The following is a 24,405-nucleotide window of genomic DNA, read 5'->3' on the forward strand; positions in this document are numbered from 1 at the left end:
ACAAACTGGTTGTGAAAAAAGTGGAATTTGGTTTTAATACTGAAAAAGTAAACAAGGATGTAGCAGGCAATAAAAATATTTAAAAAAAAAAAGACAAAAAAAGAAAAAAAGAAGAAAAGCAAGGAGTTTATAGTCTAAGTATGGCTAATGATTCTTGCAACAGAAGTTTGCTTCCAGTTGTATGCTTTACAGTAATCCTTAATTGTGTTATCCCTTGCTATTTTTGTTCCAAACTATTCTTGCCTTATTCAGGTTTTTGGATGGACAGAGTTTGTTTAATGAACAGATGTTCACTATTTTGTACAACATGTGGCCTCAGGCCTCATTTCCTGCTTTTTATTCAGATCCTTACCGTGTAGTCAAAATGATTCCTTTCCTCAGGGGCTTTTCATGATGCTCGTCACTGTAATATCTGAATAGCTTCTCTCAAAATAATTAATGTACCTTCACAACACCCTTGAGCTGTTCAAGTTTTATCTATTTTTACAAGCAAGCAATAAAGGAGGAAGGAAATTGAGATGAAATATTTCCTCTCTTTGCAGAGTGCCAGGTCTGAGATATCCAAGACACTGTCAGGATGGTGACTTTTCAGTTTCTTTTTGGGCACACAGCATTAAATTTTGGACATTTATTTCTAAATTGTAGTGCTTGCTTATATGGTGTGGAAGGGATAAACTCAGCTTAAAGTAATTGGCTTTGGTGTACTATGGTTTGGGTTTATTAACACTAGTTATGTTAGTTTTGTTTAAAGAATAAAATGACCTAGAATTTCACATTTTCAAAGGGAATAAAAGTGAGTGCTCTCCAGTTCAAGTAGATTAGGAATTTGTAGATATTTATATGTCAGTGTGTTTATAACAGAGCACATTGCCAATTTCTAATCGCTTGTAGGCTGCTCACTCAGGTGATAAGAAGTTAAAAAATGACCTGTGGAACCTTTGTAGTTTCTCTGAACTAGATAAACAATTAAGGAGTGAATACAAAACATCAGTATGAATAGAAATAAATTTTCAGTGTCGTAACTAGAGCAACTGTCTAGAAGAAGTCCTGACTATAGAGAAAAAAATTGTTACAAAAATGCTTTTCATGATGATGACAGGAGGATTTTGTTTTTAATCCAAGGAAACAGATTATGGTGCTTGTTACAGAAAGGTTAACTGCTCAACACACTGAATTCCAAGAGCATCTTGGAATACCTGGTCTGCCCTGGAAAAGGGCAGGTACCTTCCTGTGTCAATCTCATTGCCTGATAAATCCAGATTTTTGCCTTACATTCCATTATTGACTTTTCAATAAAAATCATATTTGGAAGCCTTTAGATAAACGATGCGTTTACCAAAATGTACCAAGTTAAATTTAAAATGGAACCACAAACATTTACATGCAGAATCATAACATCATAACTGGTGAAGCTTCAAGCTTGGTGGTCTTGTCAACTGGAGCTAAGAGGTTACTTCCCCTGTTATTGCTTGTGTACTCCTAAAATTATTCCCCTCACAGGGTGCTGCTTCAGGAAAGCCCTTTGGCCACCCCCTGTGTTAGGCCTGTGAAAGCTGCTTTATATAAAAATGAAATTAAAAATATACTCTGGGCTGTGAGATTGAGTAAAGATAGTAAGCTTTATGGCTTGGGCCTTTTTTATATTAGGAAATACTCAGTTTCAATCCTGGTTTCAAGTGTAGTTCAATGTTTTGTTCATTTTTATTGAATTGCATCCAGTGATAGTGGTAGTATTTAACAATGTGTATGGCCCCTTTCTTCCCCTTGCTTGATGTTTAAATGTTGCATGCTTTCTAAGCTTTTGAAGTGTTTATGTGCCTTGTTTTACTGACATGTCCATGGTTATAGGTAAGAGTTCAGTTCTGTAGGTCAGTGTTGCTGAAACAGATGTGCAAGCTAACATCTGGAGGGCTCAAACACGCTTAGTAGAGGTTATTGGTAAAATCCTGCTCAGACAAGTGATTGCTGAAGTCTCTGTTGCTTTTTGACTATCTCATTTCAGGGCTGTGTCTAGGTGCTTAAACACTCGGACTTGACAGCTCTGAGCATTTTAATGAACGTGCCCTTTGTGGATGCCACTTTAATATCTTTGTGCCTAATAATGTACTTGGTAGAGGTTTCTGTCACAGATAGTGGTGAGAGCATAAAATGCCCTGGTACTGGGCTGGGGATGCAGTGCACGAAGGTGAGAAATGCAAAGGCTGCTTGGTGCCTGGATCCCAGAGCTCTGGGACCCCAGGGGTTTGGAATGAACTGAGAAATGGGACTTTGGGCCCATGGGGAGCTGCTTTTACAAGGGTGTGCTACTGGTAGGACAGTTTAGGTCCTGAGGTGATCTTCCTGCAATTCTGAATTTCAAGGAACCACCTGCCCCACCTTGTTGATAGGGATTTGCTGGAAGAGGTATAGTTTTATATTTATTTAAATCTTAATTAGACTGCTTGGGAGAAGACAGCAGTTAGTCATTTTTTTAGTGGCTTTTGTTGTACAATTTTTCATCAGCAGTTCAATCTCTCTCCCCATGTCCCTGCTGCCCAAGTCTGCACTGATACACTCCTCCCAGTGGCTGAAATTGGTAAATCTAGATTGTCAAGCCAAAACGTTGTGCTGAACTTTAAGCAGCCTTGAATGTTTGCTTTGGTCTGCTGTACCCCCTAGTGTAAAATCTAGGATAGTGGCAAGCCTCTGGGATACAGTGAGCAGCCAGGGGCAGACTGCTGTTCATTTGATGGTTCTCTTCTGAAAAAGCAGTGTTTGCAGCCCAAGCAGCTGCTGTCACTGCTCCAAGCTGAGCTGCTGATATGAAAGCATGAGAACCACCAGAGTTTGGCTGTTTGGGGAACTTTGCTGGTCTTTGATCATGGAAATGGCTTCTAACTTAGTGGCAGGGCTTATATGGAGAAAGGAGTGTGAAGAGAACTTTATTCATAATGCATCCTGTGCTTGGATCTTATGGATTTTGAAGCAGCACTGAAGGGCAGCAGAGGGAGGAAAGATGAGCAGCACCACATGGGTTGCTGGAATAGAGAAGCCCAGTTGTATGGGGAGTATAATGCTTATTTAATAACAAAGACTGTGTCTGTGCCAGTTCACAGGGAATGTGAAAATAGCAGCTCACATTCTGCTTTTCCCCAAACTGAAACTGTCTTTTGAATGACTGGGTTTGACAAGGTCAAGATCTCTGTCTTGTGAATTTGACTGATCTTAATGACCTGGAACAGGGCAAGCAGAAACCATTGCTGTCAGAGAAAGGTTATCCAGAATACCAGAAAGAGTTAACAGGATCTAATATTTATGAATGCAATGGTGAAAGTTGCTAACACAACACCAAAATGTGCAGCGTGCTACCTGAACCTCATCACCAGCTCCTGCTCTGCCTCTCTAATTTGTGGGCAATTTGGTAGAATTCATTGGTGTTTTCTGTGGTCATTGTGTGTGCACACACATGGCAAACATTTTCCCTGTCATTTAAAATGCCAAATGGACTCCACTGACATATTTGTTAATTTTTTTTTTCCAAGTGCTGAAGAAACAGTGGGTCAGAGAGACAGTAAAAAAATGTTATGCTTTTTATTTCCCAGTTGTATCTGAGCTACAGAAGTTGCTGTCAGTCATCTGTGACCGATACATCTGGAATTGACACTTCCAGCTGAAACATTTGGGGGACATAAACAATGCTTGAGAGATCCTAGGAGAGAGTCTCTTTGTCTGTGCTTTTGTGTTTTTTAGCATAGTGACTTCTGTATTGGATCCTCTGGATGCTGAATGTTATGAAAATCAGAAAAGACAGGTTTTTGACATTCAGAGTTACTTATAATAACACGTGATGGAAGTATGAATTTTTATACTAATTAAGAAATTAAGTATAATTTTTATTTTGCATTACAATTTCAGAGTACTTGGAACCAGGTAAATCTGCTTTCAGATGTGCTGTGCAAATAGAAATTATATAACTGTGATTTGATCATGCTGCTACAATACTAAACACTTACTGTGTGAGTTCAGGAATTCACTTCTGCCCTTCCCATTGATGTTAGGTCATTTTTGCAATTAGTTTGGTGCAAAGATGTCTTCACTTTACTTTCTGATCTCTGTTCTGCAATGCTGGGGAAGACCACTGGATGGAACTATTACATTTTACTTAACAGGATGAGGGAAAACCATGATGACACTGAAATGTGCGTTCCTAAAAAAAAAAAAGCTTTTATTAAATAATAGCGTTACCATTAAAGTTTTATTTTTCAAAAAATGTATAAAAGCCATAACAAAAGCAGATTTTGAATAGTACTTCTATGAATTTAAAATTATCAAGAGACGATATTTTCTCTTTTGCAATCTCTAGTTATTCTATTTGGAAGAATCAGAGTTGAAAAAACCAATAGAACTTTAATTATACTTTTTGAAGTCACGAGGGCTTTTAAGAAAGATGCTGTGTACCCTGTGCAGTAGTATTAGCCAGCAGATTATCCAGCCAGAAGTTTTTCCAAGACTTAATATTGTTTGGCAGATAGCAAAAAGCTTCCACTGTGGGAGATGTTAGGCAAGAGGCTTTTAAGAAGTCATGCTTCAATTATTCTGGTTAATTAGAAAGAAAGTCTGTAATTAAGGGAGTAGTTCTTCCCTTTTTTTTTTTCCCCTCCAAATGAAGTTGAAAGTTAATTTGGAGCTAAGATTATGGGGTTTATTTTCTCTTGCCTTTCACTTTGATTCGATGGACATGATAGCTGCTGTCATAATACTGTGGGACCTCCAGAGATGAACATTTTAGCTGATCAGCAGTTTGAATTTAAAGAACTAGTTCCTATATTTGGAAAATTTAATAAATTCATGTAATTTCAGATGTGTACCAAGATACTGTGTGATGGTAGTTGCAAAGATTTACAGTAGAAAGCTACTTTTATAATTTGCTAACAAGGGAGTTGATAAAATAAAAATTCAAGATTTGTGTATTGTCTTAAAACAGACCCCTCTTGAAGATGAAACTGTGATAATAGAAACTTATTATGGCATCATCCCCTAGGCAGTGACAGCAGGCAGAGCTCATTGCAGCCCAAGCTCTGTGTACTCCTTTGTCTCACATGTGTGTCAGGAGGTGTTATGGAGGAGACCACACTCATGGGTGTGCAGCTGGCCTGGAGCAGGGTAACATGAAGAGATCTTTCCTCCTTTTTTGTCCTATTTGTAGTAGTGGCATTGGAAAGAAAGGAACAAAGCCCCAATGCCTGTAGTGCCTTGTAAATCATGTGGTATTCAGCTTTTATTTCAGGAGAGAAACAGAGTCATTAATTACGCCGTACCAATATGAACTTTTTCTTTTTGAGTAAGTTATACTTGTTTAAGGCCAAACAGCACTGGCAAAACAGACTCTGAAAGTGCAGGAGTGCTCACAGCCTTTGTGCCAGCACAGCAAGAGGACTTAGGGAGCACAAACAGGAGTTGAGATAGGTGACTGCAGTCCTGTGGAGGCTGAGCACCCTTTCAGGTGGTGCCAGGGGTGGTCAGCGTGGTGGCTCCAAGGATCTGTGTGTGAACTACTGAAATTCTGCTTCTGTTGTGAAGTTACCAAATTTGTGAAGTGATACCAAAATTAGGCTAAATATGTAAACCCGTTATTTCTTCTGAAAGGGAAGGAAAGAGAGCCTGAGAGGAAGCCTTCTGAATTTGGAGAAAATCCAGTCATTATCAGGAAAAAACAAATCTCAATTACTTCACAAAGGAAAGAAATAATTAGATAGAGCAAGCTATTTGCTTCACTGTTTTTCTTTTCATATTCCTAAAACCCAACAGAGAATGGCTGTTTCCCAAGATGGATTGCCTAAGCCTTTGTGTCCTTTATTATGACTTGAGTGTGAGGTGGTAGTAGAGCTTTTTTTCTCTACTCACCTTAGTAATTTTATATAGTATTTATATAATATTTTTTTTAAAGAGGGTAGACTTCACAAACTAAGAAAATGTCTTTTTTTGTGAATATTTGACAAATGTGGCTACTCAAGTTGTAATTAAAACCAAAAGCATCTAATTTTTTTCTGGTAAATTAGCCTTTTTTAATGTTTGCCACTTGCAGTCATTTAGCCCAACTCTGACTTCTGCAAAAATGCATAACACCTTAAACATTTCACTACAAATACTTGGTATTTTGAGCTATCTCCTGCTAAATAACTTCTGATTGTGAAGAACTGTCTTATATGGCTGCTGGTTTAGATGACTTGTTCCTTTAAATGGATGTAGATTTAATAAAGATAACAAAACACAGAATAGAGTTGGAATGCTAACCCTGGATGGAGCTTTCCTTTAAGGAAAGGTGAAATTAGTTCTGTTGGTATCATTATCAGCTGTATTGCCAGCATCTGCCTTTTGTTTCACAGCACCTCCCAGATGCTGGAGCTCCCAATCTGCCTGGTTTCACAGCTCCTCACCTGCCTTGCTCCTCGCAACTACCACAGTGTAATTGAGAATTTCAGGCTGCACAAGCACCAGATGATGAGATTTTTTTTCAGTTTAAGCCTAATTAACTGTTAACTTGTTAATTGGTGGAAATTCCTACATCAGAGATCAGAAGTTTGTGCTGCTAATTACCATGATCTGGTATGTGAAGCTGTGCTGACACTGGCAGCATTGGCAGAGTGGAATAATTAGAAGTAGAGAGAAGCAAAAACAGAGTACTTATCTAATTGATTTGATGGAATATTCAGTTTTTCATTGCTCCTCCCTGCCTCATCAATAGGAATCAAATATGAGCTGCTAGACACTGGAAGCTTGGTTGGCATCTGAGTATATGAGCAAGCTCTACCCAAAAAGGCAATCTGTGAATTGGTGTAAAAGACTCTCTTTAGAAGTGTACATACATAGTTTACACAGCACTTAAAAGGAGAGACAGAGCTTACTTGCCTTGGCTTTTTGGCTGGGGAATAGTGCATTTTGGTTGGGTCAGCACAGCTGCTGTGGCAGGTGACAGCTGTGGTGGTGCTCAAGGCTGGTGGCCAGAGAGGCCAGAGTCCCTTGTTGGTCAGAGACATCCCTTGGGAAGAGCTGGCACAGTATAAAAAATACACAACATAGATTGAGGCCCAAATAGCCAGCTATCATTAGCATGAGGTACTGCTTGGCAGGACACACATTTGGTGGTGTTATAACCAAAATTTTAAAATTAATTTCTACGATGAATTGTTTGTTTTGCTTTTTCATACTTAGTTGAAGTGGTGTGGTTTCTTTTGGTTTTTGTGGGGGTTTTTGTTTTTTTTAATGTGGAATTGTGTCCTACTAGCAGGATAATAATGCTGAGCCTGTTATTTCTCTGTATTTCTTGCCTTTCCATTTTTTTCTTTCTATTAACTATTATATATTTTTCCTTTCTTTGCATTCTTGGGCTCTTTTACTTGCCAGTGAGACTCTCCTTTGCATTGCAAAGGATGGTGGGGAGAAGTTTGCTCCTATAGGCACCTGCTCAGGCAGTGAGCACAGTGAAATGTCTCAACAGTGCTTTGTAGGACAGGGAATGCACTGAAGTGGTCACCAAAACCTGATTTGGTAATTTTTTAGCAATATGAAGAACTAGACAGGTGAAGTTCAAGAGTGAGATGTTGGATGGGTGTTGAATATAAAGAGACAACACAGAAGGGAAACAAAGCATTGAAAGATGAGTTAATGGCTGCCCACTGATGAGGTGTGTTTTGGTGCTATTACTACAGTATAGGTAGGAAAGCAGGGGGGAAAAAAGGCCAAGGTGGATGAACAAGAAAGTGAAAAATACAATTGCAGATAAGAGGAGTGAAAAAATTGTGTGATGAAAAGATTCAAGAAAAGCCTGGGAGGAATACAGAAAGAAGTTAAGGGAATATAAAAATTGATGAGAAAAGCAAAGAGATTTTAAAAAAAGATTACAGTGACTTTTAAAGGAAGATATTGAGATGAAATTACTTCTTTTATACAGGTAGAAAAGGTACTTTCTCTCCTGAGAAATCCTGAAGTGCCCAGCAGGGCAGGAATGGGCCTGGGGTGCCCACTGAGAATGGCCCTGCCTGCCAGGGAGTCAGGGATGGGAGCAGCCGTGTCCTGCAGGGAAAGGAGCAGCAAGCTCCCTCTCCCAGGCTCAGCTTCACCTCTCTGGTCTTCCCACTACTGCTACTGGGAAAATTCCTCCCCTCACTTTAGTTACCTGCCTCCACTCTGCAATTATTGGTATCTTGGCACAGTTTGGGTTTTTTTCTTGAGTAAGCTGGACTTACTACTTTGTCAGGAATGTGGCCAGCAGGCAGTATTTAACCTCTCAGGAAAATGCAGTCACTACTTCTCAAATATCAGCCTGTGCAAAAGAGGATTTTCTGCTTCCTTGGTTGATAATAACATAGATTTTATCCTTTTTTCTCCAGTAAAAATATTCCTCCTAAGTACTGGAATTCCTTGGATTTGAAAACAGATGATGGAGACCTGAGATGAGTCTTCTGTCCCTCCAAGTCTTGGCAGCTCCTGAAGGGTAAAAACCCAGCAAAACCAGACCCTTCCAGCTCTTCTTAAGCCCATCCTTCATTTAGCATTCAAGTATTTTCCTGCAAATCCAAGTAACTAGTCCAAATGTACCCCTCTGCCCCCAAACCAGCTGGGAATTTAAAACTCAGTAGAAAATAAGGACGTTTTGTAAGGAAAAACCTTGTGGTGCAAATCATGTTATGGTATGTTTTGAAAAGATTTCCTCATCTGAGTGAGAGAGATTTTTCACAGAAAAACTTGGGGAGTGGTTTGAGGGGGAAAGTACCTGACTAGAACCCGTAGCTTGACCAGTGTGGCTTGTGTAGGGCAGTGAGGTTAAAGTTGCTGCTTTGAACTGAAGTATGAGGTCATCTGGTGCCTGTGTGTTCTGTTCTCATAGTGATTGAAAAGACAGTTTTGGGTGACCCCAGATCAGTTGTTATGCAGCAAGTATCACAATGAAAATTTACTTTGCAAGGATTCCTGCTTCTTTTAGCTGTTCCAAAAATATTTCAGATTTTACCTGAAAATACTTGAAACCTGCATGCTGATCCAACAACAGCAACAAAAAACCCCATAAAATATATGGTACGTGATCTGGGCTGTCAGTCATCTGTCACTTGTTCAGAGTTTTTCTCTCGGAGGTGGGAGGAGGATATTTTTCAGCGTGCACATTGGTGGGCTCGGCTGCACGCTTTCTACTGCATGGATGGTGTGCTTATGTATAGTAATGTGAGCTGTAACTCTCAGGCTTTGGGTCCCCAGGTAGATGAATGCCACAGTTTGATGAGCAGAGACATTTCAGTAACATCTTCCCAAGTTAAACTTGACAGGTTAGAGTCGTTCTGTGCGTGTCTTGTCACATAACACCCAGAGAGCATCAGGAGGGTCAAGTAATATCTGAAAATGAGCTAATCCCAGTGAAAATCTGTACAAGCTTTATGTCAATTTTTTGAGAGCATTTTTTTAGCTTCTCACTCTCTGTGTGAGAAAGCTGTTTCTTATGGCTGTAGTCCTGTGCTGCTAGAATTAGTTTGTGACACTGTTAATAGGAGCAAAGACAAAAAGATTTATTCTTCTTCCCATTTGATTGTAGCCTTGTTAATATGTGGGTGCCTATGCCAACAGTATCCTAGAAGAAATGTGGATTGTGATTTTTATGGGGTCTAGGAGAAGAAAGCATAGGAATCAGTGGGACATTGGCTGGTTCTGTTGTAGCCTGCTCCCCCTCTCTTTCTGCATGGGTCCACCCCCTGTTGAAAAGGGTTACCCTGGAGTGTGATGTCTGAGATTTGGCAGAAATCAAAGCATTAAATAGAAAGCCCCAGACACAGCTGCCAGGGCACTGCTGACTCAGATTCAACTTGCTACTGGTCCTTTCCCCACAGCTTGGCTTTCCACCTTCTCCTTCCTCAGTGTGTGTGCAAATCCAGGGCTGTCCCATCCTGGGTGCAGAATCCAGCACCTGTCTTTGAGGGAGTCATCAGCTCCTCCCAATTTAGCATTATTGGCAACCTTAGTCTCCCTTCCTGTGTTGAAGAGCACAGGGCTGAGGATGGAGGTCCCCAGTCTGATGTCCCCCCAGTCACTGTAACCCTTTGTGCCCATCCTGTGAGCCAGTCACTCACCCATCCCATGATGTGTTCATCCAGCTGTGGGATGGACATTTTATCCAGAAGGATCCTGGGAGAGACAGGATCAAAACTTTACTGAAATCCAAAAAGATTTCATCAGCAATTTTCCCTTGATCACCTGGGCAGGTTACCCAGTGTACCTTGTCATAAGAGGAAATTAACATTTTTAAGAAGGACTTTCCTCCCATGAATTTGTGCTGGCTGTGAGCAGTGACTGAGCTGTCCTTTGGGGTGTTTTTCAGCATAAACACAAATGCTGCTTTCAGCTTCTCTTAATGTGCTTAAGGTGAGTTGGGATGGTGGAGCTTTTTAATCTATCAGGTACACTTGCAGTGTGGCAGTGTATAAAGCACAGCCACTTGATGGTTTAGTGCAGAAATGAAATCTTGAAGGCTTTGTGAACCATCACAGGCAGCATTTCTGTAGTAAGAAAATGAAATTTCCAGGTAAAATTTGTGGAATTGCCTATCACTTTAACCCAGTGCACATGTGCAGCAGAACAACCAAAGTCAAATTTAAAGATTTTCAAAGTGTTTTTTAAGTACTTTATAACAAAAATGACAGAATAATAACACATTCATTTTTTGAGTATATCTATATATTTTATCTGAAAACAGTAAAAGTATTTCTAATAAATAGAAGTCATAAAACAGTTACAGTGTGCTATAAAAATGCAATTTATTTTATGCTTGGTAATGGAGGATGCAGTAGAATAACACTAAATAAAATCTGGTGCAGTGAATCTGGCAGACTACTAACTGCACATTTAGATGACTGTGCTATTAACCTCTTTCATATACCCTCTCTAGTTTGTGGGCTACCTTTTATTACAGTAATAAGTGATAAGGACTATTATTAGCAGTATAAGATGAATGCTGGCCCCCAATTCAATTTTCTCATCCAAACTGTTATGACAATGACCTATATAGTCTTTAAGATGAAATTAATTTTGGTTCAGAGGGCCAGCATATGGCTTATGATTCCCTCAAGTCCTACTTAAGCCTGAGCTTGATGTTTTATTTAGTATATCTTGTATAATAATTAAACTCAGACTAGATTATTGTATTAATTCTGCCCAGATTGAACAACTTTTTTCATGAAAAGAACAGCACTTCAGAAAGCCATGTGCTTTATATTTGTGTAGTTTTGTAGTCACAAGCCAGATGCTGCTGCAGCTGAAGCTGCCTGTTTCATAATCTCCAGCTGTGCTCCTTGAGATGTGCATCAAGATTTACCCTTGGATTATATGATTTCATGTTATGTAATAAATTTAACCAGGTTTTTTAACCTGTCATTTTCATGAATGAAACTTTTTTTCCTTTTAAACTTTAATTGTCTTTCTGGTTAATGGTGCTTTTGCTGTGAGTGTCTTACAAAATATTTTCACTTAACTTGTAAAAGAGCATCAATTTTCTCCAAGGTGAAGCTTCAGCTAAAGCTTACACCTTACTATAACCCATACAATTAAAAAAAAAAATAATTTTGAATTCACCAAACCACAGAAAACATTTAGAGTTTGCATCCTTGTATGTACACCAAGAATCATTCCTCTGTCAATGGCTATCCCTACTTTGGTTCTCCAATAACTAACATAAAATGAGTTGTTGCTTTAGAGTAAGTAGGTGGTAAGATAAAGGAGCCCTGAAATGTGAATATAATGCAAATCATTTTATAAATCCATTGAAAATCAGGTGGTGGTCTCCTATAAATGAATGCATGTGTGTCCTTCATGTGACTATGAACTGTGAAAGTTTTTAATTTCATACTTACTTTCTGTAATTTTTTTCCCCTTTTATAAACTGGTGCCTTCATTTTGATGTATCTTTATCTTGGTTAGGTCAAATCTAAATGTCTAATGAATTTCACTCATTTAAAGAAAAGTGTGTTTAAAGATGGTGTCCAATTCTGTGTTATAGCTATAGGGATCCAGCCTTTTGGTATCTCTTTGTGTTCAATTCTGCATACAGTAGAGCTAGTGGAATATACTTTTCTCTGCATTCTGTAAAATAATTGGTATTTTTGCAAAGATTAAAATCCAAAATGCAGCCATGATTCACATTAATTCTTTCAAAGGATGTCAGAAGAATGTGTTCTAATGTAATGTTCCTCATTGCTCTTTCCAAGTATATTGAGCATTGAAAATAAATAAACTGAAAATAAGGTCTGTACTTTTGAAGGCAGGGAGACTGAATAACAGCACAGATCAGAATCCAAATTCCAAAGGCATAACTTAGTCTTAGAAATTCGTTTTAGGAAGATGTGGCATAGACTAATCCTAAATTCTGTCATAGGTTGCACGAGACTGTTCTGACATTTAGAATGGTCCTCAGCGTGGCAAGCTTTCAGGGTGACATTTAGATGGAACTTTTTAGAAATATATCACCTACTTGGGGAAATGCTGTGGAGTGGAGCAGATTTATAGAGCGAAGAGCCTATTATGCAGAACTGTACATCACTGTCGTCCACCACTAAAGCCAGCTTTTTTGCTAATGTTCATCAAGCGTCCTTTGCCTTTCTCTTCTCCTTGGTGGAGCAACAATTCAATGTGATAGCATTCTTTTAAAACATTTTTGCTGGCAACACTAAACTTCTATTGTTTGTCTCACTGCCTGCTCAGTCCACCAGATGCTTTTTTCTCCTTTTTCTTCCATTTTGCTTTCAGCTGCCTGTTTGTTCCGAAGTTGGTGATATCAACACGTTGTACATCTAATAATGTAGCTGGGTTCTGGATAGGGCATCCATCATATTACTGTGTACTATATATACAATTTCAAAAACATAAATCAATGAAAAAAGTAATTTCTACAATGCAGTGTTATTGTGTGAAAGTGTTACCCTGAGACAAATGTACTGAGAGTGGAAAAAACAGTTCAGAAAAAAAGGGGGAAAGGGGGGCATGAAATTACTGCAGTTACCTGTTGTCAAAATTTGTGAAATGACTATTAAAGCACATTTTAGTGACTATTTAAAGCACACTGTAAATTATGTGGCATTTTCTGGAACATTGATAATTTGTAGAAATTTTTAACTATAGTGTTTCAGGAATGTCTAATAATTTTTGATAAATCTGTTATCCTTTATCTGCTGGCAACACATCTGAATTTAGACCATCTGAGTCCAGAGGCTTAAATCCCAGAATCTTTTTGGGATTTAAGCCTCTCATGCACCCTCTTTTTCCCAGTGTATCCAATTCATCCAGTTATGTGGAGCAGAGCTTTGGCTGGCTGCTCATTTGGATGCAGAAATCAGCTTAATCAACCATACATGACAGGTATCTTTCATTAGTGTTTTGAATGAAGGTTTCTATTCTATATCAATGAGAAGGGCTGATAAATAGGTGGAAATAAAGAATGAATTATGTGAATGCAATGTGCTAAGTAAATTCCAAGACACAGCTGAGTTTGAGTATCAGGAGGCTGTTTACTGGTGACATCACAGAAATAAGTAGTGGAAATTTTAAGGATTTGATATTGTAACAATGATGGGTTGTTTTGTGTGATTTTCAGATTAATTCTTAAAGTCCTTTTTTGCTGTCACATAATCTCATTTTTCTATGTTCTCATTTATATTGCCACTATACTCTACTGCTATGGAAGTATATTCTAATTAACTTTGTCACAGACAAGTGTAATTGAAGTTAAGGCTTGGTAAAGCTGAGGGTCAGTGCACCTTCATGATGATTGGGGGATTAGGAAGATATTTAAAAACTTAATGTTGATAAAAATGCATGAGAGGAGAGACTGTTATTAACCTGATTTCAGCTAAAAAGAAATCTGCTATTACTTTTTTGATTTGAAGAGTCCTTCTGATTTGTGAAAAGCTCACTTCATTCTTCTTTCTATGCAAATTTCCTAAAATTATGTGAACTCTTGATGTTGCAAAATGTCGGATGCTCAATTGATCTAGCTATGCAAATGGAATTAGGTGTTTTTTGTGTTAATGAAGAAAAGGAAGTATCTGACATTTGATCTTTTTGTTTAATGATCCACATCCTCATATAGAGATTTACAAATTAAATGTAGCAGACTATCATTCATGTCAGTCTGTAGAACTTGTGACAATGGAACCAGCAGAGAATATTCAGTGTTAAGCTGTAGGAGATTCACTCTTCAGTTCAGCAGGTAGACTGAAAACTTCAAAAATTACCACGCCAAGCCAGGCTGAAATAAATTTGTTTGTGTGCAGTGTGAGGCTATCAGCTGTGCTTTTCACAGCTAAAAACTCAGTCCTGACATGGTGGTATGTTGCTACAAATTTCAGAGGAAAACAAAATCCCAAAATAGGTCAGGTTGGAAGGGGCCATATTGGGTGTTTTAGGGCTGTTCCTGTTCCCGTGCTTAGGAGGAGCGTGCTGGCTGTCAGAGCTCATTTTCTTTATGACTGCTCTTGAAGAAGGCTTCAGAACTACAAAAGAGCAGAATAAAATTATTGACATAATCTTTCTGCATTAGACTTTTTAGGGAGATCAGGAGAGCAAAAAGGCTGTTGCTGGTTTCGTTTATTCCTGGTGTGCAAACTGCTGTTGGAGTGGATTTTGGTTATCAGCTTTTGGGGGATGTCTTCCCCCTCCTTCCTGTTGCAATCGGGTATTTCAACAGCTGAAAACAACTATCTCAAAAGTAAAACTTGCAAAAGCAAGACAGTCTGTAATAACAGAAAATAACTTCATGTGAACTACTATAAAGATGTGTTAATTGAGTAGGGTTTTCTGTGCCTAACAAAAAAATGACCAGCTACAGCTCTTAAATGAATATTTGTCTCTCTAGGTTTTTGTAAAAAGCTGCAGAATTAGACTGATAGCTAGATTGATTAGAAATGGAATTGTTTATTTTGATATATTTTTTTTAGTTATTAAAACAAGACAGAATATCAATTCCCTTTGCATACAACAGAAAGGGAAAGAAGAATGACCATAAAGAGTTCATAGCCAAAATTTTGTAGTAAGAAATATTAGTTTGAAAGAGTAAAAGAAATTAAAGGGTCAAAATAGATTTGGTTTCCTTGGGAGGTGGCAAGCTAAGTAAAAGGAGGTTTTATTAGTTCATTTATACCTGTCAATAAAGTTGATGGGAAAACTGACACAAGTAAAGCAATGAATTCCATGTTGGAAACAGTGCTTCTGTGAATAATTTGTGTTGTGTGTTCTGATGTTGCTGTAGCTAAAGTGAACAAAGAGAAGACTGGCTTGACTGGAGTCATGGTATAAGGCTCCTACAGAACTAAAGAAGATTACTGTTCCTATACTGTGGGTTAGCTCGCATAACGTTTTGAAACAACTTTATCTTTCAGCTTGTTCAGGTATGAAGTGTTGCTCTTTGAAATCCCAATGCAATTTTCCACATCTTTCGTGGAGAGAAATTGTTTTTGCCATGAATTACCACAGGGTGGCAACATGAAAAAATGAAACCCCAGATCATGAGCTACAGATAGACTGGTAAATTGAGCGTTGGGTTGTGTAGATTTTAGGGAGAGGACAAGTATGAGTGGGTGTGTCTGAGGATATGCCCCAACCTTCCAGTTTTGTATCAACTTCCACAGCTTAAGACCTCATGGCTGCGATTCCTGCCTTTGCTTAGGGATGTAGGAAGAGCAACTTGGTTTGGCATGAAACATTTGTCAGTCTTTGCTCTCATCCAAAAAAATTGGTGATGGGTGGTGATGATTTATTCTTGAGTAAAGGAGTTATTGCTCTGTTGAAAGTATTGAGGACAGGGCTGTCTGGTAGTCGGTGTGATGCACAAAAATATGATGCAGTGTCACCTGGGTAGAAGGATAGGACAAAGAGCCAACCTGCTGCTAGTATTAGTACTGATCTGGAAATTTAGATTTAGTACAATTAATAAAGGCAGCAAATACAGTGATTCTTTAACGTTGTAAATAGCATATTAAAATGGAAGCACTTTAATATTTTCTTTCTAGTATAATCAATGTATAAAATATAATTTTAAATGCATAATTTCTTGTTTACTGCCATTTCACAAATGGTTGGTGGTGTTTTGTTTTCTGAATGCTAGTTTTTAGAGTTCTTGAGACTTCAAAAAGCTTGTTCTTTGAGGTCTGTACAATTAACAGCTGCTTGAGTATTGCAATGTGCTTATAAATGTATGTACTACACTCAATTTTAGAAATCAGTCTACAGAAATAAGATAGTTTTCTATTACAGTCTAATAAAGTGAAGAAGGTTGTAGAGCTGAATTTAGCCTTGTTGATTAACCAGTGCGTGGACTGTAACCTGTCTATCAAAAAGAGTTTGGTCAGTGGAGAATTGGGTCTCTAACTTGCATAGTTTGCTTTTGGCTCCTTTACTGGACTTGATTCTTAATAAGTAGAAAGAGATTCTGAATGACTCACTGGAACTTTGAACTCCTCCAGGAGACAATTAGGAGAACATTTAATAGCAAAAGATTTAGTACTCAGGCTGAATAATGGTAAGACCTATTAAATCATCTTCCACTTATTAAAGTATTTCAGTAAAACTGACACACAATCTACCTTTGTTTCTCATAAACTGAGAAAGAGGGGGAAAAAATACCAACTGCATGTCAGAATTCCTATCAGCTTATTGCTAAGCACATCTGAAGCAAATAAATGTGTGCTTGCCTATGAACACATCTACACAAAAAAGTAGCCAGCCCTTTAAGCAGTTCCACCACCTATCATCTAATGTAATATATGAAAATATAAATTCCTTTCTGAACTTGTAAGTAAATAGTGTGGCTTTTTTCCTACATACTTAGAATTTTTTTTCCCAGTGAAATATGTTTTTTGGTGTTTTTGTTTATTTTTTTACTTTGACTTGTATGAGAAGTGACAAGTGATTGGCTTTTCCATAGGCCTTTCCATTAGCTTTATCTGGTGGAAGAAAATGAAGGAACAATAATATTAAACAAGTGTTTGACGAGAAATTTGAAGCCTGTTAAACTAAGAAGTCACCCAATACATTTGTAAATAAATCTCTGTAGGGTAAATATACCCTACCCTATACTACCCAAATTTTCATATATTTGAATTTCATACTAAATGGCATCCAGACAGAATTGGTCCACATTGCTAGAAGGGAGAGTAGAGTGTGTCTGGACATGTTTAGTATTTTGTTGTGCTTTTTCTGTCTTGTAGCTCCAAGTAAAGATTTAGACTTTTGCCTTGTGCTAGGAGAATGTGCAGACTTTCCCTTTTAAGGCGGTGACATCCACTGCAGATGTTGCAATTTATCACTTGGCTTTTACACAAATGTGACATGATCTCATTAAACTTCTGCCACGAGGTTTTATTGCTTTAATAATTTGTTGCAATATTTATAGAAAAATGTGACAAATTGAATTGAATTGATCATATTATCCAAAAAATAATGTGACAGAACTATAAATCAATCACACATTAGAAAATGTTAAAATTGTATTGTCTTAATATTCTAGATCCAAGCATAATAAGATCTCCTCTGAAAAGGGAAGCTTATTAGCATGAAATATTTCATAGCAGACTGATTGGTTTAGGTCTTGATCAAAAATCTCTCAAGCTGTTATCTGGTAGCTGCTGACTTAACTTTTTAAAGGATAATTTGGCAATGCCTTGTCTTGTGGAACAGACTGAACCCAGGAGCAAAGAATAAAGGGCCACTCAAGGCCTTTAGCTGAACTGGGCCCAGTCTGATGCTGATTTTCTTTTAATTTGCTTGATAGTAGCGAGACCGTTCCTAGAAGTAAAAGAGCAGCAAGGAGAGTACAAAACAGAGCAGAACAATTTGTGACCACTTCTTTTTGTCTCAGCTGCCTTTTGAAGGAACCAGTTGCTAATTCAAGAGATCTGAAGCCCCAAGGAGAGCTGGGCTGTATGAAATAGAGGTGTTCCTCTGTACCTGTACTTGCACACCAATACTTGTTAAGTAGCGAGAAAATAACGTAGTAAAGGAAGGGGAAATAAAAGCTTAAATTTGTGATGAAAGCAGTCACTAGTTATTTGATACTCCAGGATATGATTTTTTAATTTGAAATATGTTCTGTATTTGTTATATCTATTCTGAGATGTGGTAGCACTAATTTATTAGATTTATAGAAACTCTCAGTTCTGAAATTTACTCCATGCACTAATTGATTCTAGAGTGATGCTGTGGTTAATTCTAAAATTGCAGTTATTGCTTTTATGAACTTCTGTAACCAAATAATCAAAATCAGGGAGTAGGACCACCAGTGTGATGGGAATTCTCTACATGCAGAAATACTCCAGACACCTCTGCTGCAGGTCCTTGACCTGCATTATCTGCTAAGGATGTGGTGAGAAGAGGAAAGGATGCAGACAGATGAGAGTACAAATAAAATAATTAAACAATAATATCTATTTGACTCAGCCCATCAGAAGTCTTATTAAATTAAGGTTTCTGAGACACCGAAGTAGATTTTTAAGGAACATAATAATTACATTAAGATTGATTTTGTGAGTACATACAGGATGATCTGAGCATAATACAGTACTACAACATAATATAAAAAGTGTTCTCTTTTTATAACAAAAAAAATACAGAGAGACTCTAATTTTGGCTTTTCTTAAGGGAAAACAATAGTGTCCAGAGTAATGACTGTGATTTCTGTGGTATCCTGGGTTTAAAAATCAAAATATCTTTTGCTTTTATAAGTCAATATAATATCTTCCTGTCCATGTATGTCTTCAACATTTTTGGATGAGTCAAATTTCTGTCAAAACAAACTATTTCCTCCCTTGTGTATGGAGCTGAAGGAGAAGCACGATGTTGCAGTACAGTTCTACTTGAGACTGTCTCTGCCTCTGGAAGGTGTTCTGCTTTTTGCCTTCACACTGTTGTGTGTGTGGCCAGTACCCTGTTGTCAGAGGGTGCAGGTGTGTGACTGCCAAAAAGCTCTGCTTTGTGATATTTGAACAGACAGCCCGGGAAATGCATCTCAGCCTGGAAGCACAGTCCAGGTAAAACAGAGGTGAGGTCTCTGTCCCTTTCTGAAAAATATTGAATTCCACTAAGTGGAATAAAAGTGATAAGAATTTCCCAGGAAAAAAAGTGAGTTTTCATTTAACATCATCTTAGAGATGCTTGTCTACCTTTGTCCATCTTGAAAGCAACTTATTTTCCATTCCTTCCCCTCCCTACAACCTTTTTCCCCTCTAGCATTACCCTGTCATCTTGGAAGGTACTTAGCAGTTTCCATGAAAGTTTGGTGGGAAGGCTGATGGTCTCTTCCAACCTTACCTGTTCTGTGATTCCTTTTTATTGCTGCAGATACCTTGTGAGTGAATGTGTGTGTGTGTTTGCTGACTGCTTTTAAGTTTCCAGGATGTTTGATTTGCTTACAAAACATCCTCACCTCCAACAAACTCATGAATTATCTCAGAGAACCACAAGTTCTCCTTCCAGCATCACTATATTACATGTCAGTCTTGGAGTTTTTGAGAAAAGTGATTAAAATGTTGTAGCAATTTTAAACCTGCTTTTGAATGAGTACAAGGACTTCAAGAGTGTGAACTCACATAATTGCTTTTAGCTGCTGCTTTCTCTGGGCTGCTGTGTCCAGGTGCTGACCCAGACCCCCAGCTTTTGAAGTGAGCTTTTTTCTACCAATGCTCTCCATCTTTCCGTCATTGATGGTTTGGAAGCAGAAAAAAAGAGTTGGCATGACTTTTGAATATGGAGAGTGGCTTCCAATGGATTTGACAGAGAATCTGCAGGGAAAACAAGCCCTCAGCTTTAGCTGACATTTGAAATATGTTGCTAATCTTTCCTTAATAATTTAGTGTTGTGTTTTGAAATAAGGTTGTTTTGGCTTTTTGGGTTTTTTTGGATGGGGGTGTGGGGGAGGTTGGTTTTTTGGTGGATTTTTGTTTAATATTTTTCATTTGGGTGGTTTTTAGTTTTTCTGGCTTTATATTGTTTTTTTTTGTGTGTGTGGAGATTCAGTCAAATAGGACAGATAAATATTTGTGGTACTTTCATAGAAATATCTGTCACAACATCCACTCAATATTTTAGGAACAGCAGTAGAGTTCAAGGTTTGCTTGCACTTTGGAAGTTTACACTACACACACTGAATTGCTGTTACTGTGAGGCTATTGTGTTTCTAAATTTTTTAAATGGTACACATCTGGTCTTTAAAGGTAAAGTTTCTCACTTTTTATGTGTTTTATTTACCTGAAATTGGCATGGTTTCCTCTTGTACCCTCTTGAGGAGCAAAGGAATATTAATTTGGTGACTCCCTTCTGATTCAGTTGTTATTTCCACACATTTTTCCTCATGTAGGGATAAATGAGATGTGGTAGCACTAATTTATTAGAAATATAGAAACTCACAGTTCTAATATTTACCATAAAGAGTATACATTTTCTCCCTCACCAAAGCCTTCATTGACACAGACATTCAATGCTACAGGAGAAAAATGTGTTTTAGGTATGGCTTTATATTTTGAGAACGTTTTAGTGCCACTGGAAATTATGTCACATAAATGAATAATAATAATGATAGGGTTTAAAGTATCTTGGGTTGTGCTGAAGAATTTTTCTAGGAATGGCTAAATTTTAAGTTCAGATAAAGAAATATTAAAAATCATTTGTGAAATCTTACAATTTGATTGCTAAATTTACAAAGGATTAAGGCAGTGGTCCCCAAATGAGTCTGTTCTCCCAAGGGAGCCAGAAAGGGGAATAGTTGTGTCAGCTTCCACTGCAAGCACTAAACCTGGAATTTATAGGTGCACATTTTAGTAATTATCTGCTTATACCTTTCAAAGAGGACCTTTTAGTGGTGTAATCAGAACTGTAAAAAGGAAGTAAGTTTCTCTTGCATTAAATTAAGATCTATTTAAAAAGCCATTGTAAATGCTTGACTATCTCTTTAAGAAGAGTAAGTTGTACAGATATTTGTAATCTAAGCTGTACTGATTGTGAGGTTTTTTTGTTTTTCATAGTGGCCATTTTAGAGACAAATGATTCTGTAAGACCTTGAAAGGAAAAGGTCACTTAATGCAGAATGTACATCTGTACAATTTATATGCCAATTAATATCCTGATTCATGGCAGAAAACTGAGTTAAAAATCACTGTGGTTTCATGCCAAAATCCATAATACAGCATTCATTCTGCTCTGTGCAATAGAATTTTATTTGGAGAATGTATTTGACTAGATGAAGACATCAGTGTGTCTTGGATGAGAGTCTGGCAGTAATCCCATATATTTGCCATCGTTATATTGTACTGTTGTCACCGTGTCTAGCATTGGGAAAAAATCCTCCTTCCTTTGGAAGGCTTCCTTTGCCTTCCTGTGGCTCCCTTGGGGACAATTGAATGGTTTTGGAAGGATATAAATGCAGTTAAGTTGAAAAATGTGTATGCAACATGGGAGCTGTTCAGATAGTTTCCTTAGGGATTCAGTTATTTCCTAGGGCTTCCTATACTTGGATCTGGGATACAGTGGACATGCAGTATGTAGAAAAGTGTGGTGCAACTCTTGGAAAACTTAAACTGTTGCTTTACAGCACAGCAGTAATCAAGAATTTTAATTTAGCATTGATTCTTCCCTTTCCAGATTCTACATTTGTTTTCATGTAGCCTTAAGAAAGTACATACGTAATATGAAACATAGGAAGAAAGGATAAACATTTAAAAAAGCAGTTTATATGATATTGAAAAGTAGCCATTTGAATTCCCCCTAGACGTTGGTTTAAATAGGAGTTATCCCCTTAAATTATCAAAGGGTTTCTGAAAGTCTAATCCAAACTGTGTAACTTAACAGTATTTTATAAATCTTCCAATCTCTTTTTATTTTTAAGTTCCTAGACTGCTCAGTAGCCTTATGCATTTACCCTTGGGAATTGTAGAGTATCACTTTAAATGACTAAGTAATGGGAGAAGAGCTTAATCTCTTACAGCTTGTCTATGAGTAAAGAAGATCAAAGACAGAGAGAGCAGGTTTGCCAGCTTTTCTGCTCTTTGGACACTGGGGAAATTAGAACAGTCCCTCGTAAACTTAGATTTGTAGTCCTGTCCTGAACAAGTATGTTCATATATATGGAAGTTAAAGAAGAGGACAATTTGTCATATCTCTAGAGAAAACTATTACCTTCTTTAAGAACTAATTTATCAATTTACAAGGTCTTTCAGCTCCAGGATGGGATCAGCTGGAATTTCTCATCAGGACATCTGCTGGAGTTTTTGTACCTCCTGGAAGCACAGCATGCAGACCCAGTGCCATGAGCTTCTGTGGCTCCAAAGCCTTCCAGCTTTATTTGTGGAAATATCTCCTAGCTGGGCAGTGGCTACCCAAGGAAACAGATACTCCTGTAATTCATGGTGGTGGTGAAAATGGATTTTCTCTAAGGATTCCTGGTTTCCTCACCTTTTAGTGTATCTGATCTGACACCTGAAGCAGATTTCCCTGGGTATGTGGGAAATCGGGTCGCTCTGGCACTGGGTGGGATCCTCTCTTGAGGAGACACTTGGTCATTTTTATGTATTTGACACTACTCCTTCTCTTTGTTTTGCAACTCTTTTTGCATCCAAATTCACTCTTTTTACTGCATTTTAATGCACATTAGATAAACCATGCTTGGACTTTGTTACCCTGGAAAACCAATTCTGCCCTGCAGAAATAAAACAAATTAATTGTAACCAACTCATCAGAAAGTGGAAGTGAGTGGAAACAAAGCTCCACACAAGTGAAGGCAAATTTAAGCAAAGCAAGCCTGGCAAGCTTGAGGAGTAAGTGTTGGGCATGGTTCTTGGAAATTTTGCAGCTCTTCAGAGGGTATAATTTCCACAGGAATATATGTGAAACCAAAGGGTAGCTATGCTTGAACTATAACTTCATCCACATTGGTCATGTTGTTCTCCCCTGTGAAGCTGGGTTGCTATGCCTTAAAATGTTTCTGCTTGGAAAAGAAAGGTCAATGTCTTCAATAAAAAAAGAGCCATGTGAGAAGAGAAATTGGTCCTAAATACTTGGTCAAAAAAAAATCAAAGTTTAAACAAAAAATGTATGGGGGGAAAAAACTTTTTATAAAATCAAAAACTTCATGGAGAGAAGGTTTGTGTATGATTAGAAATGCCTGAAATATGTTTCCCATTGTAAATCTTGCACTTGTAAAGTTTCATTTGATGGATAGATTATTCTGGGCAAGGGACCAAAACAAAGTAGCCAACAGACAATTATTTGATAAGGAAATGAGAATGTATTGTAGCCAAAAGGATGTGGATACAGTTTTTTAAATCCTTTGAATGAATAGCAGTCTCTTTAAACTTCCCTTATTAAATTTGATATTTATAAGCAATTTTTAAAACACTCTTTGGATTTTAACAACTTAATGAAATCATGTTGGACTAATATTTTTGAAATATCTAATAATTGCAGTACTGTCTGCTGCTATAAACTTGTACTTCATTAGTTTCCAACTTAGTAATTTAATTAAAATTTCAAAACCATTATGACAAACTTGTGTATTTGATTTGATTTAAATAATTGAGAGAAGCCAAGCAAAGGAAGAAGGAGCTCCAAAAGGATGATTCTGTAAAAAAAAAAAAAAGAAACCTTTTGCAGGGAAATAAAAACCTGTTTGCAAGACAATAGGATGCAAATTTGCAGTCAGTGTGTCAAAGGTAATCAAAAGTTTGAGATTGTAAGGAAAATTCACCAGTTTTACATTTAAAAAATATAGGTATAACAAAGGTATAAAAGCCTGAAAATGCCTTGAAGTCAGAAGAAAGAAAACATAGGCTTAATCGATTGAAAAATTCATGAAAAATAAAAAAAACCTTATAAATGCTTTTGCTTTTTTGCTGCTGGTTTTGGGATATTTGCCAGGTGTATTTCTTAGAATGGGGTTTTCATTACAGACTGAGTAGGGTTAGGAAGTCAGATTCCCCAGTATCTTTGAGCTGGGACAGGCTGTTTCTTTTTATTAACACCTGAAATACACTTGGAAAACACAATGAGGAATATTGTAAGGAGGCTTGTATTCACTTCTCTGCCATAGAATATTATACATTGATTTAGTTAATCTACCGATTTATTATGTTTGATGGTATAAAAGGAAAGTATTTCCAAAGCTTCTGTTAATGAAAACAATCTGCAAATTTTCTTTTTTTTTTATGTAAAATAAACATGTTTTTCAGTTGACAAAATCCAGTTCAGCTTAAATGAAGAGAACATAAAATGTCAAATTTAATCTGATTCTGAACTATGGAACCAAATTTAAATTAGCTTAGGAATATTGTTTTCATAAATCAATTGGTTGAATAGTATGCATTGAGTTGCAGGCTTAGAACTAAAACTAAAAACTAAAACTAGAAAAAAGTC

The 24,405-nt window shown here is 37.4% G+C and overlaps 1 long non-coding RNA gene across 1 annotated transcript in view; it reads left to right on the forward strand.

Annotated features, from left to right (window-relative positions):
- Positions 1-23,519, forward strand: part of LOC148184946 (uncharacterized) — a 50,015-nt gene extending 26,496 nt beyond the window's left edge. Inside the window, exon 3 of the long non-coding RNA XR_015771830.1 lies at positions 22,206-23,519. This is a non-coding gene — a long non-coding RNA (uncharacterized LOC148184946). The remainder of the gene's footprint in view (positions 1-22,205) is intronic.
- Positions 23,520-24,405: the final 886 nt, after the last annotated feature.

The sequence above is a fragment of the Pseudopodoces humilis genome, chromosome 2 (genome assembly GCF_049639895.1).
Source record: "Pseudopodoces humilis isolate 2021_Gansu_Grassland_sample_001 chromosome 2, ASM4963989v1, whole genome shotgun sequence".
In the NCBI taxonomy this organism is placed as follows: domain Eukaryota; kingdom Metazoa; phylum Chordata; class Aves; order Passeriformes; family Paridae; genus Pseudopodoces; species Pseudopodoces humilis.